The 13,147-nt window shown below is 41.2% G+C and overlaps 2 long non-coding RNA genes across 2 annotated transcripts in view; one reads left to right on the forward strand and one right to left on the reverse strand.

The window, feature by feature from the left end:
* The window catches only part of LOC122231694, a 43,458-nt gene extending 36,200 nt beyond the window's left edge, over positions 1–7,258 (forward strand). Inside the window, exons 3-4 of the long non-coding RNA XR_006208917.1 lie at positions 3,144–3,253; positions 6,635–7,258. This is a non-coding gene — a long non-coding RNA (uncharacterized LOC122231694). The remainder of the gene's footprint in view (positions 1–3,143; positions 3,254–6,634) is intronic.
* The window catches only part of LOC122231698, a 38,145-nt gene that overhangs the window by 11,755 nt on the left and 13,243 nt on the right, over positions 1–13,147 (reverse strand). The gene's annotated exons all lie outside the window — the stretch shown is intronic.

Genomic DNA, 13,147 nt, shown 5'->3' on the forward strand with positions numbered 1-13,147 from the left:
CCATCATTTGGGATGATGTTTTCACAGGATAGTGTATTAGGTTTTTCCTTATGAATTTGACTATTAAAACATAAATAGTTCACACTAAATTTAGATCTAACAAATAACCCATTTAATCAGACCCCATGATGTGATTAAAACTGCTGTTCCGGTAGACAGGGTGTAGGCTGAGTACTTATCCAGATAACCTGATTACTGTAAACAGTCAACTTAGCCTGAATTATCTAGATAATTGCCTCGCCTCTCCATTCTACATAGCCTAAGGTTCTAGGTTTATTTTTGCATCCTATGGGCCACTTTTTGCAGTGATCAGCAATCAGAGAAAATCAGATTATCACTCTGTTTAACCTTCCTGTGCCTTGGGTAATTAAGTCAACAAATTAGCTGAAGGCTCCGATGCGGAAGGGGATTGGTAGACTGTGGTCAAGACACGTATTTATGAATTTTCCCTTAAGCTGCTTTTCTTGAGGAAGCTTTGATAAGAAACATATGATCTCAATTATCATTAACTCTCTGTGGTTTCCGTGTTTGGGAGCTTGACCTAGACTTTAGAAGGCTTAGGACCCCTTCCAGTGTGTGCCTGAGCAGTGCACTGCCAGTCCATTCGCATTTCCCACCATGTCGTGTCACATCTAGAAAGGGCACTTAAATCGCTCTTCACACGCTGATTGAACACTTAGGGGCTACCCTGCTTCTGCAGGCTGCTTTCCCTTGTTTTCCTGCCCTTTGGTAATACGCTTTTCTAATCAACCAAACGTCTTTCTTTAAGGCTGGTTTTCAGTGTAAGATTATTTACATGGAATCCGGTAAGGTCAAAGGGAAAATATGTAGACACAAAAACAATTCCTATCATACCCAGGCAAAGAAGAATTTAGCAAACAAAAATACCATTGCTATTGTTTGAAAATCTAACCCTGTAAAAACGGATTTGGTTTTGTTTTTGCTTTTAGAATTTTGGATTTAGTTTTCCTGTGTGAAAGAAGCTTCGAGGATATCAGAATGTTCAACTGCTGATGAGTCATAAAACCATCTTTGAAAACATATATTGAAATGCTCTCCAAATGTTAACTTTGGATTCAGGACCAGGAATCGGGCTCGTAGTAAGGACTTACAGGGGCTCGCTGGAATGTGCGGGCTGATGGGCCCACTGCACAATTTAAAGGGGGCATTTCTGTCTCCCTAATACCATATAAATATGTACACCATTCAAATTTTAATCAAATAACATGTTCTTTCCAATAGAACCCTACGTCTATATAACAGCTTGAAGGAAAGAGGAGATTAGCTCCCAGAGTAATTATCTTAAACATCTTATTTGTGACCAGAGGTGAATTCTTTACTTCTAAATGTATACATTATAATGCTCCAGAAGTAAGAAAAGGGTTTTAAATATTATCACATGGTCTACTACCTCCAAATCTAGTAAACATTTTATCTTAGATAATGAAAGTCATATATGACATATGACCATTAGGAAATCTTGAAAAATGCATGAAAAGGTAAAAATAGTTGGTCGTGTCAAGTAGAGATATTTTACATCTTTTCCAGTGGTTTCTGTGACTATGCATTTTCCATTATTGAGAGCACACTGCACCATATAATTTTGATTCATGCTTTTCCCCCACTTAGTATTCTAGCACACCGTGTCTCATTTAGAATTTAGTATGTTTCAAAGATCAGCAAGCCCAACTTCAACTGGCTGACACAAATCCAGGAAATGATCAGCGGTCGAACTGCAAAGTCCTGAGCAGAAACCAGAGGTGTGGTGGGGACACTGGTTCCATGTGCCTGTATTTGTCCCAGACTTGCCTCCTCTGTCAGCTCTATCCTCATGCTAAACTCCCCTCGAAAAAGCACCAAATCCGTCAGCATCGGTTTACACCCTCTGACCGCAGTAGCCGACGACAGAGGCTCTTTTCCTAAGGTCTAGGAAAAGCTTTTTGTTCCAACATTTCCAGCCAAAGCGCTCAAGTGCACTCTGATTGCACCTGCTTTAACGTCCTTGAAGGTGCACGTCCTTGAAGCTGTTACCAGGATAAGGGAACACGTTGCTGTGATAGACTTAATTCAGGGCCCAGGTGCAGACCCACCCAGGCCGCGTGGGCGAGAGGACACTTTCATAAACTTTTTACTACCACATTAAAAGCATGTTCCCAAATGTCCTTGTAATGTCCATATGCCATCTCATTTTACTCTAATGCCAACATATTATTTAACATTCTTCCCTTGCTAGACATTCAGTCTGTTTCCTGTTTTTCCCTAGCACACGTTATGCTGGGAAAATACTCCTTTTTACAAACTTTTGGCTGCCTTTGGTTTTAACAAAGGTAGCTGTTAGGCTAAGGAGCAGAGTATTTTTCTTGGTTATGTTGCTTTTCAGAAGAACCAGGTGTCTCAGATGCGAGGCTCCCCAGCGTATCACACCCTTGCCAGCAACGTCATTTACAAGCGTTTGCTAATTTGTCTAGTGCAATGTTGCACATCATAGTTATTTTTTATTCAATTTCTTTAATTTATGAATGGGGTTGATCTTGTTCTCTAATAATAACTGCTAATAGTAATAGATCATTACTATTCCTATGCCAATCACTGGTCTGGGCATTTTATACACATCAGATCATTTAAGCCTTATAAAACATATATAACTAATTAACTTATCAAAAGCACATGACTAGGAAGTGGATGGCGAGCCAGGATTCCACCCCATGTCCTCCTGAATCAATTCTTAGCTTTCACCAGTCATGCAAAGCTACTTCCTGTGTTATGCATAGTGACTATTTGTGTTTCCTACTTGAATTGGTTGAAACATTTACTAAGATGCACTATGAAGAAGTCTAATTTCTGCAACCAACATTGAAAATGGAAAAAAGTCATCAATGTTGAATATGACTATAGAATTGCACTTTTCTAAATAAAAACCAGAAACTCCAGGGGAGAGCCACAGTCGCCAGCAGATTCGGATCACTGAGCCCTTCAGTGGGTGGGCGCTAAAGTAGAGCTCCTTCTGTAACTTCGTATTATTCATGCTTGAAGGTGGGTAAGAAGAAAATAGTTTGTAGCTCTACTCTCATGCCTATATCCCGGCCTCTCAAATCCATGTGGCTTTGGTAACGCTCCATTTTTTTTGTTAATGTTTCCTCCAGATTAGTCTGTTCCAGGCTCGTTTGTCACAGCTGAAAGCAAAGTCTACGAGTGTTAGTTACTTAACCATCTCCCTGTAGTTGGTGTGAACAATGCTTACAAAGCCAGAAAGGTAAGGTAAAAATTACGCAAGTCGTAGGTTCAGATGTGCCACAATAAAGGGAAAATCAGAAAACCAGTAGCCGTGAGCTTGTATTAGCTCGAGACAGCACTACACTTGCAGAATGCCTCCACGATGCTGCTGAGGGATATTCAGCACGGCTCCAAGACAGACGTTATTCTGTCCATTGGGAGCACAGGAAGCCGTAGGAAAAAGCTTCTGTAAACTTTCTGGGGCGTCAAGTTGCCCACAGGGTGATGGATCTTTACATCCCAACTCATTCCACTAGAAGTCTGCTGAGCCACCTGAATGACACACAGATGTCACGACGCAGCCTCTGTAGCCATTCGAGACGAAAACCAAGTGACAACACACCGTTTATCTTCACAGAGCCTTCCTCTTCCTCCCACCAACACACGCATGCACACCACACACATACACACACACACGGACACCACAGCACACCGTACAGACCACACACACCTACCACACGCACACCCACCACACGCACACCCACCACACACACACCACACGTGACCATATACCCCACTAACACACACACACACACACACACACACACACACACACAAACTATAAAATGTTCCTGGTCACTGCGCCAACACCACTGAGAAGTCAACTCAGTTGAGGAGATTTGCAGGTTCTTCCTGCCATTATGATGTCTCCTCTGTGTCCCTCTGATGCGGACGGATATTAAGCCATTAACTTGGGCAAGTCCTAAAGCTTCTGTCTCAGCCATGTTGCCAGATGCTATCCATGTCCCTTTTCTAAAAACTTAGTTTATCTTCTTCTCCTCGGAACGCCAAGTTCTCACTGCTACCTCTAAACCTCTCATGAGCCTATAGCATTTAATTGAACCTTTATTTCACGGTCTTTTCAATCCGAAACTCATTGTACAGAATTTGGAAGCAAAAACTGACACACACACGTATCAAAAGACAAAACCTTTGAAATTTCACAAACATAATTCATGTGTGGCTAACTATACTCTGGAAGAAATATACTTTGTGACAAATAGAAGTATGCTTTTCTTAAAAAATCAACAAATCTTTCAAGAATTTCTGTAGCAACGGTGACAAAGAGGTGAGGTAACGGTATGCTAACTCCTAAGACAGATTTTTAATGAACTGAATATTCATTCTATTTGGAGAGTTTGATGTATGTTAGGAAGTCACACACTCAACTCTTAGTGCACTTCTGTCACTTCAAAAAGCCACCAGTAGAGGGAGTAAATAATTTAAAAATCAAATTAATTTTTATCTACTTTATTTTGAACTTGTATAAGGATTAACCTATTTCTGTAAACTATCTGGATTTAAAAGCTCACTAATGTAACTTATGCAAGATCTACAGCTATATAGGAAGCATAGAACAATATAAAATAACTATAAATGTAATTTGCAAATCTCTTCCCAATCTAAACCATAATCACAGTGTTAGGAAAGAACAGGGCCTGGGACCCAACAAACACTAATTCTTTTTTTTTAAATTCTTTTAATGTTTATTTTTGAGAGAGAGAGAGAAAGACAGAGACAGACAGAGAGTGAGCAGGGGAGGGGCAGAGAGAGAGGGAAATACAGAATCCGAAGCAGGTTCCAGGCTCTGAGGCATCAGCATGGAGCCTGATGTGGGGATTGAACCCACGAACTCTGACATCATGAGCTGACGTCAGATGCTCAACCGACTGAGCCACCCAGGCTCCCCCAAACACTAATTATTCTGTTCTTGCCCATTTTTTTCTAACTCGAGGACTTGGGGAAAACCACCCAACTTCCCTAAACTTCATATTTCATGCCTTAGAAATGCAAATAGTAAATCACAGAGACAGGATATCGCAGAACATGTTTGAGGGAACCAGATATGATGATATATGTCAGGAAATTAGCACCAATAAATATGAGGGTTTTTTACTTCATTAGATTTCCCCATCTAGGTGTGATCCTCCTCAAAAAGAATGTAGATCCCACCCTGAAAACACCTGTCATTTCTGGTTCCATTTCTTAGTAGCCACAACCCTGTTTCATGGTGGTGTTGATATACACCAAACTTTCCTAGAGCATTTACTAACTGAAGGGATATAGTGTGTTGAAGGGAGAAAATCAAAGAAAAGTCTTTAAGTAAATATGACTTTTCCTGAGGTCTAATATAAAGACACCTGTGAAGTTAGATATTCGTCAGTGAAGACAGTCTCAGGAATATCCCCTATTCTTTTATTTATTTTTAGAGAGAGAGAGAGAGAGCAGGGAGGGGCAGAGAGAGAGAGGGAGACACAGAATCTGAAGCAGGCTCCAGGCTCCGAGCTGTCAGCACAGAGCCCGACATGGGGCTCAAACTCACAAACCGCGAGATCATGACCAGAGCCCAAATCAGACGTTTAACAGACTGAGCCACCCAGGCGCCCCTCAAGTTCTTATGTTTTTGATTCACCGTGAATAATTTCAGGCAATGGCAGGATTAACCATCTATTTCCTGCCACTCTGTGGTTGTAACCTTGGATCACATACTACTCAGTGAAATTAGATAAAATATGATCTCTTATTTCTTTATGAAGTTTCCTTTAAAAACATAACATTCACATTTCAGAAATTTTTTTAACTGTCACAAGTAAATAAAATGGCTATAATTTATAAATAGTTATTTATAACAGATAAAATATAAAACCATTGTTTATAATAGACAAAAGTCTATTATTTGTAAAAGTTCTAACAGATAAACAAAAATTAAAAGGTATCGTTCCTTTTATGTTCAATTAATTTTTTAAGTTGCTGCGATCAGTCCCATGAATAAATATTAAAGACGACCAATGTATTTTATCATCTGTTGACTTGCTTTTGGTTCATGTGTTCTGGTGTTGAAGGGTTAAAATATTAAGGCAGGAAAGACAGCCACATTTCTTTGAAGTCCCCAAATCAGATTCACAGTAGAAAACTTCCGTTGGTTTTATGAGACTAAGGGCAATGAAACATTCCTTATGATTGGACTCCCCTTGTTTCATCGATCACGGGAAACAGCATTTTCCTGGGGTACGCCCCCAATAACCTGCGGCAAGGCACCATGGAGCCCAATGCCAGCAGGTGCCATCCAGCCCGGAAAGGGGACACTTCAGGGCTGGAGGACACCTTACGGTGGCCGAGGAAGCAGAGCAAAGGTTCCTGACATGAAGGGAGACACAGGTACAGGCACAGGGTCGCTTAAGGGCCTCAGTGTAAGACAGGCATGAATACGGCACCTTATGATTCCAGTTCCCCCACCTAGTCTTAATAAGTTCACGTGGTTCTCCTTTATATATTTTTTCTTTACTAGAATTTTCCCAGAGCAGAACATGCATCTTCCTCTCTACCTAAAATCCACAGAACAATATCACGTTCCTCTTAGGTGCCGGGCACAGCGGCAATCACTGAAACTCTACAAATAAACAAAAACATTGGTGCAGGCCAGAGTCATGTGCTCCTACCCTGATTCTCAGCTGGTCAAAGTCTTACTCCAACCACCTGTGCCCATGGAGGAGGAGGTGGTTCCTCAGGCGGCGACTGGATACGTGGTCACCAGGAGAAGAGGGCTGGAGGGCCAGGTGGCCAGGAAACAAAGTCTCCACTATGCCAGCACAATCTTTCAGCTCCAGGATTCCACCTAACGTACATGATGGGCAAGCTTTTACATTTCCTAAGGTATGATGCTGACATTATCTATGCTTATTACTTCTTAACGACCACCTAAACTTCAGAAGTCTTTCTGCATATCCAAGCTCCATCTCCGAAGTGCTACACTGTGCCTGTCCCATGCTTAAGCAAAGACCATCCAAGTCCCCCGGACCCAGCACAAAGGTGACAGAAGTTATCGGCAAAGGATTCTGAAAGGGGGGGATACAGCTGGAGAAGCTTCAGGGCAGCATCGTGGTATGAAGCTTGAATGAACTGGCTATAAATCGTATTAAAGCTGGCATTTCTTTATACGTAAAAAGAGTCGGAGTCCCTGAGGAAAGAGAGGCTGTCGTAGGATTCCCGGAGACATAAAGACCTTGTCAGTGTTTTCATGTTCACTTTCATAAAATCTCATTGCTTTTTCAGGCACAAAACTTGAGCTCTGTTAGTTTGAAATGTCGAACCGTTTCATCTTTTGTGCGCTCAAAACCGTTCGTATGAACCAGCTCCTTCTAAAGGTCTCAGCTTTTTCACTCAAGACCTATAGGAAAATAAATAATACTAGTTCCAAGTATCTTTTGTAAGACAATGTTCAAAAGTTTGTTCATATGCAGGCCTCTTTGTTGTGATATAGGAAACCTCTGACTGCATCACACTATCCAAACATGTTTCTCCCGTCTCTTGGTTTGTATGAGGAAATCTAGATTGGTTTTGTTGGTTGGTTTCCTATTTTGTTTCTCTTAAAGCAAAATGGCATCCAGTTGTCCCTGGGGCACTATGTTCTGCTGAGTCTTTCTCTTATCAATCTACTAGAGGGAAAAAAAAATGTAAGGATGTTTGTGTTTGCAATAATTAGGAAGGAATTCTACCTTCTATATTCTCGCAGATAGCAGGAAATAGACCCACTGGCCACAATCCTAATCACTAAACTTCAGATTCCTTAAAAGCTCTATTATTTTAACTACCATTCTCTTAAAAAAAAATGGCTAGTTGTGGAAACCTCAGGAAATGCACAGGAAACAACTGCCTGAGAAAATGTTAGCCCGAATTGGGTCATATAACAAAGTGCTATGGCATAACTAAAACTTCAGCCAGACACTTTTATGTAACTTCCCAAACCGTCTTTGTGGCGTCACGTACGCGTAAATAAATGGAGATCATGTCGTAGAAATATCATTGCTCCGTTAGGCAGAGAGCCAACACATCTAGTTAATTGTTGACTTTCAAGGCAAGGGGAAGTGGAGAGCTGAGTCAATTATTCAGGCAATAATCTTGCTACTGAGAGGATTTGTGTTTAAAGATTCCGGAGCGATGGGCCGCGGAGGCGGCCCACAATTCACTGTTCATTTTGATCCTGGATATCCATTTGATCCACAAGTTTACAGATACACGAAATTGTGAAGATAGAGCCTCTGACCCCTTCCCTTACATCTTTTTGGCTGACGCTTTGCACTGGAAAGAGCCAGTGTAAATGTGAGACATTCCTTCTGATTGCTCAAGACCCATCCAGATGCAGGGGGATTCCCAAACAGGCAGACCTGGGGTTAAGTCCCAGCTTCGCCACTAGTGCAGCGTGTGTGAATTTGGACATGTTTTTAAAATCACGAAGGCTCGGTCTCTCCATCTGTAACATGGCAACAATAGCACCTTATTCTTTGGCCCGATGATACATTGAGTTTTACATTTGGATGTTTCCAAATCTTGAATGAGTTCTATAATTAAGTTTAATGTACGACTCTTATTTTCCTTAATGAGAGGGAAGGGAAGAAGTTTACAATCCTCAGAGTACAGAAACGGACAAAATGGTCCTAACTCATTGTACTTTTGTAAGGATTTAAGAGAGAACACTTCAACTGTTATGGTCAAGCGCAGACTGCCAAGGGAGAGTTGGCTGCCGTGACTACCACCAGCAGGGCACCCGTAACCATGGTGGCTACAGCTACCAACCTCTCGGTCTGTTTCCTCGTGTGTAAACTACAGGCATAAGACACACCTTATCTCAGAGTTCCCACGAAATAACTTACCTAAGACCCCTTGCCTGGTGCCTAGCACATAGGTGCTCATTCAATGTTACCACCACTACTGTTCCCATGTATAACTGTGACCACCGTCTGTACCACCACTCCCACAACAATCTTTATTAACAATTACGTCCTCCTTAATCTCAAAGAACTTGCAGTCTAATTAGCATTAAATCAAAATACCTCAAAGCACAATTTTCTTTCATTGTTATTCCGTTCGGCTCGGGCGGACACTGGAAAAAATGCAACTCGCAAGGCTTAAAATCACCTAATACTACGGAGCAGATCTCTGCGTCTTTTGTCCGGTGTCCTCAGGACAGAGAATGTCAATGTTACCATGCGCCGAAAAGCCTTATAGAGCACCGTCCATTCAAAACAACTGCAGAGCATTTTCTCCGGCGTTTAAATCAGTACAGCTGGGGGCTCGGGTTCCTATCCTATTTCACCCTTCTCCCGAACCCGCTGCTTGTGCCCTGATGCACTTACACAGATGTACACATACAAATTGGCCAGAGCCGGGGTAGGCAGCAGAGGAAACCCCAAATGAGCAGCATATGACTGATTATACCTTGTAGCACTTCAGACGAAAAAATAGTTTCTGGGATATCTGTCTCCTACCTGCCTTCTCTCATCACTTCTATTCTGCCTTTTTCCTCCTCCTCCTCCCTCTTCTTCTCTTACATTTTTTCAAACCTGCTCTACTCTGTCCTTTTCGTAAAAGAGCTTGTCTTTAGGCCACTGTAAGTACAGTGCTGTGCTTGCCTTGGTGTGAAGGGTGTTGGAAACATGTCTGATAATGTCTAATAATAAAAGGGAAAAGAAGCAGTTGGGAAAGAAAAGAAGAACGTGAAAAGACGCTCCCCATAAGTTGTATTATTTGTGAAAAGAAATATTTTCCTTTAACTAAATTTCCTGTTAATGGGACCATATTCCAGAAGGACCCAGAACCCAATTCAATAGGAAAAGATAAAAAAGTACATGCTAAGCATAACTATGTTTTTTCTTTCTTTCTACAAAGTCTGCAAACATACACATTATAGTTGTTTATATTAGAACCCATTTCTTGGAAGGGACAGAAATCCAAATCAAAGTAGCTTAGGTAAAGGGGGGACGGTTAGCCTGCATTAACAGACAACCCACAGAGGCTCCCCATCTTCTCTCTCAGTCTGGTTTTCTGCTACCTAACTGCAAGATCTCCTGCCCCATGTCACAGCCTTGCCGCTGCAGAGAGGCTGAGAGATGCTTTCCGTTGTTTACGTTCAAAAATCCTAGGAAGGAATTCTGAGTAAGCCTAACCGAAGCCGAGCCCCCATTCACTTCTGGTTTGTAATTCATCAGGTCAATCTCCTGAGAATTGACCGCAGTGCAGATGAACTACATTCATCTTCCTTCTTCAGTCTCCTCTGGAGTTGTGATAATTAAATCAAGAATTTCCACCTTTAATTATGCAAATCCATGCTTACACAAACCGTTTACATTGAATTAAATCAAGTATCTCAGAAACGTAACTTCTTATTTGCACCCATTTCTGTGACTCCTAGTTCTGATCTAGGGACTAGTTCTTACATTGCTTTACTTTCCAAACTTTTTTTTTTTTCCTTAAATCAAGATACATAGGAAGAGCCACACTAAACTCAGCCAATCCTGTAGTAATAAATGTGTTTTTATATAATTTCTTGAAATCAAGTCACAGAGGTTAACTGTATACAGTGTGGTTTGCATGGTTTTGGAAGAAATTAAAGAAATTAAAATTTTTTATGAAAATCCACTCAGAAACCTATTGACTAAAACCAACAAAAACTTACTTAGCATAAGAAGCTGTTTGCATTGTTAAGAGAACCCAGCTGTGATTCTGTTCATCTTAGTTATTACCAAGACAAATGAGAAGGTTTTAAGTATAAAAGGTGCCTTCTTTTCGTCGACAGTTGAGCATTAATTTGTGTCAACCAATTCTAAGTATGAGATTAGTAACGATTCTGAGGGACTTACTAAAATGCAGGTGGGAAGACAGGATTGGTATACGGGGAAAAAACCGAAGGGAACTGCTTTTTAACTGGGGACTGGCGGGCACTGGGGGCTGGGTCGCTCCGGCTGCACGGGAGACCATAGCTCTGGACTGTAATTAATCACGTTGACTGCACAGTCTCAAGAGCTGATTTAAATTTCTCATCCCAGCAGTAAGGAAATTATACAACTACAGTCACTGACACCAGCTGTTAAGCAAAACACTTTTTTTTTTTTTTTTACTTGCTTTATTTTGTCCCAAGTACTTCCCATGTTTGCCTGGCAACACATTACAGACAACTTACCTAAAGTTACCTCTTGGTTGAGGGCTGAAGGACCATTTAAGGAAAATGAGGAGAAACCCAGTCTCCTAGAGGGGAGGAATCAGATTGGCAGAGAGCGTTTATTTAAATTACTAAATTACCTTTACAGTGACTTGGGGCCAGGGAGGTACTTATTTGCAAAGCTGTAATAGAATGTCTTTAGCAGGAAATCTTAAATAAGGGCAAAACCACTTCAGGACCTTGGCTGGAATTTTGAACTATGAACATTAAGCAATCAGCAAGAAAATAATATAGCATTATTTCATTGATAGAGACCGTGCTATAAATAAGCAGACATGGAGGAAGGAAGCAGAGTGTACTTCATTGTTTTGGTACTAAATGTCCCTGGCAAGGAAGAAAATAAAATAAGAAAACATAATAATTTGCTTTAAAAGAAGAGCAGTAAAGATATTTTGAAGTGTCCTTACACACACACACACACACACACACACACACACACACACACACACATCATTAGCACTAAACATCTATCAAAACTGGAAAGCGATGGAAAAAAGAAAAAGTGAAGCACGTTTTTCTTTCTGGGGCTTTTTTTAGTCTCTTAGCATTGTGGCCTTAGAGCAGCAAGCTGAAATGAAAAATTCCTGCCCACCCAGTTCACAGACAATCCCATGCAGTAACTACTGTGTTCTATTTGCCATAATATTTAGCTCAGATGTAGCCAGCAAATCCCACTACACACACACGAGCCAGCCATAAAAAGAAACAGATTTCCTCACGTTTCTCTCTTATGTTTGCACACGGACACACAGGAAAGTAATATATGCGTATTTTTACACACATCAGTGATTTCCCTTTTATCTTCCTTTTGCTTTGCTTTTCCTGTTCTCAAAAAAAATTTTTTTTGTGACTTTACTTTTACTTTTGAAGTAACTCCTGTAGAAACTTGTCACCTCCTTTCTCCGTCTCGACCCCCTCACCCTTTCTCCTCTCTCAAGACTCGGAACCAGGTAGTTACCTGAGTAATTTAGCAAATAACCACTCATCTCAATGGAATGGTTGTGCCACATAAGTGGTCTTGTTAAGTGCCGGTTTTCTTTATGTTCCTAATTAGCTGTATTAGGCATGTGGCTAGTCAGGAGAGTGCGGTCTGCTCCGAGACTGTAAATAGTGTGTTTGTGCTGTTATGCAAAGCTAACCGGTATTAAATGAAGAACCACCATTGCCTGGTACATACGAGACCACTGGTGAATCCTTCCACACACATCCATGTTCAACTCGGAAAACTGTGATGTGCTGTGGAAAAATGAATTAAGTAGAAGGCAGTCCTATACCTCCCTCTTAGCTCTCCATGTTGCAAAGTCTTACACACACAGTCAGATAGAGACTGCTATACGACCATTTACAATCTAACCCGCCAGTAGTTCCGGGGAATGCAAACCCGTCATAAACTGGGAGAATTGGGAACCGTCGGTGAAAATGCAGGATTTCACATGAGTCTGAAGTACAGTTTTGGGTACTAAGACCTTGCATACCATGCATGGCTCCTGCCACAGGGGACTGACCAGAAGTGACATTAGACAGAGCCAGACTTCCATCTTCCCAGGTAACCATATTTTCCCATATCCTTTGGCTCTCTGAGCCCACAAAGTTTGAGAAACAATGAAGTTGTATAGGAAGTGGTATGATAGGCACTCTATGCCTATCATTATAGGGATATTAATTTCATCTCTGCTATAATCTCACTGTGGCTTTTTTGAGAGGCATTTAAAGTAATCTCTGCCTCAGGTTCTTAAGGATAATGATTACATTAGTACCAGTGAGTTGTAGAGGATGGATAAGTGGACAACACAATGGTTCACAGTGTGGGAACAGATATCCCGAGATATGTCTGCCAGAGGGAAACTTTCTAATTATTCCTACAGAAGAGAGTCTTAA

Source organism: Panthera tigris, chromosome D2, assembly GCF_018350195.1.
Source record: "Panthera tigris isolate Pti1 chromosome D2, P.tigris_Pti1_mat1.1, whole genome shotgun sequence".
Taxonomy (NCBI): Eukaryota; Metazoa; Chordata; class Mammalia; order Carnivora; family Felidae; genus Panthera; species Panthera tigris.